Source organism: Aythya marila (assembly GCF_965140915.1).
Source record: "Aythya marila genome assembly, chromosome: W".
Lineage (NCBI taxonomy): Eukaryota > Metazoa > Chordata > Aves > Anseriformes > Anatidae > Aythya > Aythya marila.
The window spans coordinates 10577172-10584523 of record NC_139081.1 but is presented as its reverse complement, the minus strand read 5'-3'; the positions used below and the strand labels follow the sequence as shown (position 1 = coordinate 10584523).

Sequence of the window (7352 nt, the reverse complement as noted above, 5' to 3'; positions counted from 1 at the left end):
CTAGATACACTACCATCCTTAAAGTAGCCTTTACGTTCAAGTTATTAAGCGTATGTTTCTGCCACATATGCATGCACACACACAAAAACACCATACAGATATGTATATAAAAAAATTTAATAAAAAGAATTGCTTTGTTAGGAAAAAAACAGAAAATAAAAGAGTTGTAGCCACTATATACTTACTACTTAGTTGAATCTGATAACTGATATTCCCGTCGTCTGTCATAACATTCCTGGATTCCAGGGTCATTCCATAAACTTCTTATTGCATCTACATAGGGGTTCCCAAAAGTTGACACCTTTTCTACATCGACTTCTCGAACTAACTGTGCATGAACCTAATTTGAAACAAAGAAAACAATAAAATTTACTTCATTTTCTGTGTTTACAAAGAGTTCATATGCAGTGAAAAAGACTAACAAGAATAATTTTTCAGACTGGCCATCTCACCAATGTGAGGTTATGAATGAATGATGATAAGATATGTTCAAACTAAGAAAAATAGTAATAGGGATGATATTACACAAAAAGGAGAATTAATGAATGTGTATATGGGCCCTTATTTCACAATAAGCTTATCCTAATCCAATACTATTTAGCTGAAATTAATAAAACGTTCGCATTAAAAATTATATTTAAGCTAATTTTAAAGAAAGCTTTCATTTTGCAGATATGATTTTAGTGCATATAAAATATCTGCTTGTTGCAGGAAGCACGGCCGAAAGCACGACAGACACCAGTAGAGTCAGATCATGCTCCATTTTATTGCCCGAATAGCCTAACTTTTATAGAGAACTTAACAGGGGTGGACAGTGTTTCACACAAGATTATTGGTCAAAAGCACTCAGACAAACAGCTACAAGAAAACAACCCCACCTGCAAGAAAACAACCCCCTTGTGATTAGCAGTCACATAGACCTTGTCCTTGAGGCCAGCTACTGGTAACAATATTTTCCTGAATTCCTCAATTGGGCGATGTGGGAACACTGTCATGGGAACTTCTCATAGTTGCCCTGGTAGCTTGGTTTGCTCAGCTACAGCAAGCCATGGGATTTTTGCTGTTTCAAGAAATCCCTCAACAATTCCCCCTTCTTTTTTTGAGCAAACCAAGCCTGACACAGCAGTTTTACAAGTAACTCTTTAGCTATACTTACAACACACAACGATAATTACCACCACCATAAACCAAATCCTTAATCCCCTTGTGATTAAACCCAGCAACCATCTACACTTTGTTTCAAACAAGTCAGTGAACCATTGATTGAAAGGATTGATACCATATTGAATCTTTCTCATGTGCTCTTTCAGGAAAGTAATGGATTTGTGAATTGACTCATTATGATCAGAAAGGTTTAAACAGTACATTCCCTTAAAGTCCTCACACCCATTCCTTTGAGCCAAAAGCAAGATGTCAATAGCAGCTTGATCCTGTAAAAGCAGATGTCGCAGACTATTTTGATCTGGTAACATCTCCTCAAGTATCTCTGTCATGGCATAGGCTTGCCTCTCGGCCCAGCATACCAATTTTTCTAAGTTGTTACGTGTGGCCGCAGATGCCACTCCAGGCACTGAAATTGCTAATGCCGCTCTAGCTGCAACCCCACACAATTCAACATTATCATTGCAATCCAGTGCAAGCAATGTCCATTGTCATGTCTGGTGATCTCACGCAACTGTAACAAGCTAGGAGCAAATACAATGAGTTTATCTATGTAACATGGACATCTGATAGCATTTGCAGGGATACCCTGCCAGGCCCCATCCCCACAAATCAGAAGCACATCAGGAGGTAAGGCCAAAGCTGTACAATTGTTCCAAACACTGTAGTTGTTACCCCTTGTCTCCGTGCTATAAACCCCTAAACCCTGCTTAGCAGCGTCATTGCAATCACAGGTGTTATTTGTGTCTTTGTACCAGTATGGCCTTTTCCAGGTTCCTGTAGCAGGAATCATCTGATATCCACGGCTACGTTCACTTTTGTAGCCACCTTTCAGGTTGATACACATTTGACTACAGATACCAAGGTTTTGACATTCATCAATGTCTCCACAGTTTCTCTTGTCTATAAACTCAAACCCAGCTGGACAGTCACATTCATTTATGATGCATTCCTCCAGGGGCTCATCACCCCAGTCCTTGCAGTCTCTCTGCTGGTTACACACTTTATTGATATCTATGCATTCTCCACTTCTTCACTTGAATTTGCCAGGTCCAGAGCACTGAATAACATTGTTACAGTTTGCTTCATCAGTGCCATCCAGACAGTCTCTCACACCACTGCACTGCCTACTCCCATGGACACAGTTCCCATCTTCACATCTGAACTGGTCTGGCCTGCAGGTCCGAGAAGGGCAGTTAATTTCATCACTTCCATCCTTGCAATCAGGATCTCCATCACATCGCCACTTCTTGTGGATACATTCACCTGAGCCGCACTGCACCTCACTCGTAGCACACTTCACTGGAGGTGAAGGCTGGCGGCCACACTGCTCCAAAGATTCATCCGAGTGGTTGGAGCAGTCAGCATCATCATCACACACCCAGCTGATAGGGATGCAGGTAGAACTCTTGCACTGAAACTCATGAACACCACAGGTAGGAGGTGCACACTCCAACTCATCGCTACCATCACTGCAGTCATCTTGAACATTGCAGACAAAGCTTTTGGAAATACATTGCCCACTACTGCATGTGAATTCTGCTGCACTACAAGTCACAATGCCACAACTCTCTTCATCTTCTCCACTGTCGCAGTCCTTTTCACCATCACATTTCCAGGACACTGGGATACACTGGGTTGACTGAGGACCACAGCTGATTTCATTTACCCGGCATGTTCTCGTATGACACAGCTCAGCACTCTCATCAGACCCATTTTCACAGTCCAGATCCCCATCACACTGCCATCTGTTTGGCACACACTGACCACTGTTGCACACAAAGTCAGATTCAGCACACGTCTTCTTCACACAAGCACTCTCATCACTGCCATCTGAGCAGTCTTCACATTTTGCTCTAGCACCGTTGGCAGCAGTGCACAGGCCGGCGAGGGCGAGCAGCAGGCAGAGTGTCCCGCAGCGCGGCAGCACCCACCACCGCCCTGCACCTGTGTCACTTATACTACTCCTATTACCCATGCTGTTAGTGTCAGTGGCATCCTCCTGGCACCGTTTCCGTCTTTGTCACCCCTTACTCTCCCCCTTTTCTTTTTGCCACTGACCATTCACCACAAATGGATGAGACACATGATTACTAGTTAGGAAAGAGAGTGTAACGTCTGCTATACGGCTGCAGGCCGTGCCAGCTGCAACCCTAGAAGCTGTTTGTGAACGAGCCTGACGGTGGTCATTTGGCGGTGTAATCTGCGTCTCTGCTCTCCTGCCCTGCAATAGAGCTAAATCGTCATTAATAGTCTGTAGAATGTGGCAACCCCACGGAATGTTATCCAGAAACATAGTTATAACACCGATCTGGGGACGAATAGTCTTTTTTTGCATTGCAAGATAACTTCTTATAAAAAGAATGCCAGAGAGAAGCAGCACAGCCGCTGCTGCCGCTGCCTCCATGGTTACGTCAGACAGGCTGCAGGGTCCTGATCTCCGCCCCTCTGCTCTGTGCCGACTCGCCACACGGTGAGGGTCGGCCGCCATTGTCTACTGACGCCTCTGGTCTCCCGTAGCAACTCGATCTCGGATGGCCCGTATCGCACCGCGATTCCGCGTCTCTCCGTGATTCCGCGTCTCTCCGCGATTCCGCGTCTCACCTCGATTCCGCGTCTCGCCGCGATTCCTTTTTCCGCGTCTCTCCGCGATTCCGCGTCTCACCCCGAGGCCGTTGCCCAGGTCGGTTAGTAGGGTGTTTCAATGCTTCTCTCTGTTCGGCGGTCGGCTTGCCGTGTGCCTCGGATCTCTGTCCCGGCGCCGCTCCGATGTCCCGGCGCTGCTCCGATGTCCCGGCCTCAGCCTGTTCGGGTCTCAGCCTGTTCGGGCGCCATATGTTGCAGGAAGCACGGCCGAAAGCACGACAGACACCAGTAGAGTCAGATCATGCTCCATTTTATTGCCCGAATAGCCTAACTTTTATAGAGAACTTAACAGGGGTGGACAGTGTTTCACACAAGATTATTGGTCAAAAGCACTCAGACAAACAGCTACAAGAAAACAACCCCACCTGCAAGAAAACAACCCCCTTGTGATTAGCAGTCACATAGACCTTGTCCTTGAGGCCAGCTACTGGTAACAATATTTTCCTGAATTCCTCAATTGGGCGATGTGGGAACACTGTCATGGGAACTTCTCATAGTTGCCCTGGTAGCTTGGTTTGCTCAGCTACAGCAAGCCATGGGATTTTTGCTGTTTCAAGAAATCCCTCAACATCTGCTTTTTAAGGATGTTAGCTTGGCAGAGTTAAACTGATGGAAGTACAGAGAATGGGGAGGAGGATATTTGCCTTTGAAATAGATTCATTAAAAAAAAAAGTTTTAATGTTACCACAAACATAACAGAAGTTACCATTAAAAAAGAAAAGCTAGATTCTTAGAAATGATTACCAGTTACTTTTTTTAAATGTTCATAATTTACAGTACAAAGTAATCTCTTCAAATAGGGAGTTGTTCTTATTAAATAAATTTATCCTGCTAACAAACATACAACCCCTCACCCCCCTTTTTAGATGGCCTGGGAGAATGATGCTACTACTTCTTACTTAACAAAACTTTATACCTGCAACTAGTTTACTTGAGCAGAAATCAAGAACTCCAAGTTCAACGTGAAAAATGTGCATCCTAGAGATAGGGAGAACATATGTTCTCTATTATTAGAACCCAAGTCTGCAACTTCTAAGAAAGTATATTTTCTTCTGGAACATCATATTCACCCATCCTGAATGTCTGGACAAATCATGAAGGGTCTCTACCATCTCACAGCAAATAATGAGAAATGTTATTCTACTAAGCACAAACTAAAGTTTTCGTGAAACAGAAATATTTGTTTTACTCTTGGAGAAGATCGTATATTTGTTCTCAAACTCAATTATGTATTCTTTTGGCTTTGTATTCTTCCCAAAGAACAATGCCCCAAGTATTTGTTCACTACTTATGACAAAATGATATAGCAATATATTCAGATATATTTTTTAAAAAATTATTATTCTTGAGCTCTGAAATTATGGCCAGCTGGGCCAGCAAATAGGTCTGTTTCCATATTCTCTCCATACATACACCAACCTTTTGGAATCTTACAACAGTGGTTACAGTCAATGCTGGAGCAAGCTTGGAAAAAAGTTCCAATTTTTATATTCCTTTTGATACTGTCTATGTAATTTTTCCAAGCTAGCTTTCTAGCCTAAAAGAAAGATTTATGAGGGAGACATGCACAGTCTATTTCAAAATAATTTCTTCTTCTGATCTGTTATGGTTTAACCCAGATGGCAGCTAAGCACCACAAAGCCATTCGCTCACCCTCCCCCCTCCCTCTCTGGGATAGGGGGAGAGAATCAGAAAACAATGAAAGCCTGTGGGTTGAGATAAAGACAGTTTATTAGGACAGCCTATCCCCAAGCAGCCAGTCTCCCCACCCTAGCCGGCCCCATATTAATTGTTCAGCATGACGTCATATGGTATGGAATACCACTTTGGCCATTTTGGGTCAGCTGTCCTGGGTCTGTCCCCTCCCAGCTCCTGATGCACCCCCAGCCTTCCCACTGGTAGGACAGAGTGAGAAGCTGAAAAGTCCTCGGCTTAGTGTAAGCACTGCTCTGCAACAATTAAAACATTAGTGTGTTATCAACATTATTCTCATCCTAAATCTAAAACACAGCACCATACCAGCTACTAGAAGGAAAATTACCTCTATCCTAGCCGAAATCAGGACATGATCTTAAATCCACAGAAGAAAGCCATATGATTGAGATGCAGTAGGCAAGGTTTTTTTCATATCAATGGTTTGTGTGGACTAGCCCATTTTAAGATGCCCATTTAAAGATGCCCATTTAAAGAATTTATTTCATATGGAAAAATACATCTTAGTAAATAATTTCTGTTTTGTAACAGGATTTCCCAAACCTATGTGAAAAGGACTGTGGTTACAGTGTTTGGCCTGTCAGTAATTAATATCACTGTGCTTGATAATTCAGCCTGGTCTGGATGGTATAATTTACATAGACTGCATAATTGACAGCAATAGCATGAAATCCAAACAGTCTGGGAGCTGAATGGAAGTCTGTACAAAAAAACACAATCACGACAAAGAATTTGTCTCTCTTGTCTTGAGAGGACTACAAATCCAAAGTGATTAATTTCTTAGGAATGTAGCTCTTGTTTATAGCAAAAACAATTATTTAATCCAGTCAACAAAAGTCATGAGTCATTTACAGGTTCAGACCCTGATGACTTGTAATCTTCAGCTGTGGTTCATACAAATACCTTGCCTTATTGGGCTATATAGCAAGACGTGCAGCTTTGGAGGAAATCTTCATCTATCCTTTGCCCTTTTCCTTTTTCTTGGACCTACTAAATCAAGAGCAAATGCAAAAATAAAGGCTTTCCTGCAAACCTGCACATATTCGAAACAGGTGTTCAAAGAGATTAATACTAGGCTATATTTCACTGTCTCGAACATTTAACAGGTTGAGGATGTGTTACTTAACGTGTCAGAAAGCAGAACTAGGATGATCAGTCCAAGGTAGGAAAGTAGATTTACATAACAGCCTGAGAGAACTATTTTGGAAAAGAACTGTAGAGAGTTAGTTGTTTCCTTTGAGCAACTATGAAGCACAGAATGGATTAGGTTAAATAGGGAAGAGGTTTCATGGTGTGCTATACTTAAGAACTATATTTAAATTAATAAAATACATTGTGACTTGCTGGAAGGAGGCTTGGTACAATGCTAATCATCCTGCAGTTACTGAAAAAGGTGAACGGGGTATCAAAACTGCCTAAATACAAATTTGTCATCCTTTCCTATTTTATATTCCAAGTTCTAAATAGGCAAAATAGCATATCCTTTGAAAAAGAATTCCACAGGCACATAACAGAATCTAAAAATTTGAGTTTGCAGAAAATATTTTTGTTGTTACTGTTCATTGTCAGTAAAATGCTTTGAATAATCAGTCCTAACCCATGACCCATAGGCACTATAATAAAACAATAATGATTTAAACAAATTATTTTGTGACTTCATTTGAAAATGACTCAGTAAAAAATGTATTGTTATATTCTACTTATAATACTTTTATATAACAAATCACTGGAATAATAGAAGAAAAGTCATGTCTATACCTGATTATTATTTTAATAGGGCTCAGAAAAAGCTTAGATAGTAGCTGAATATATCAGAAATTTATTTATGAACT

The 7352-nt window shown here is 41.6% G+C and overlaps 1 pseudogene across 1 annotated transcript; it reads right to left on the bottom strand.

The window, feature by feature from the left end:
• Positions 1-597: 597 nt before the first annotated feature.
• On the bottom strand, positions 598-3139 carry LOC309889456 (very low-density lipoprotein receptor-like; annotated as a pseudogene). Its single transcript has 2 exons — positions 1917-3139; positions 598-601 (listed from the first exon to the last, which is right to left on the bottom strand). The product of its transcript is annotated as a very low-density lipoprotein receptor-like (transcript).
• Between the last annotated feature and the right edge of the window lie 4213 nt (positions 3140-7352).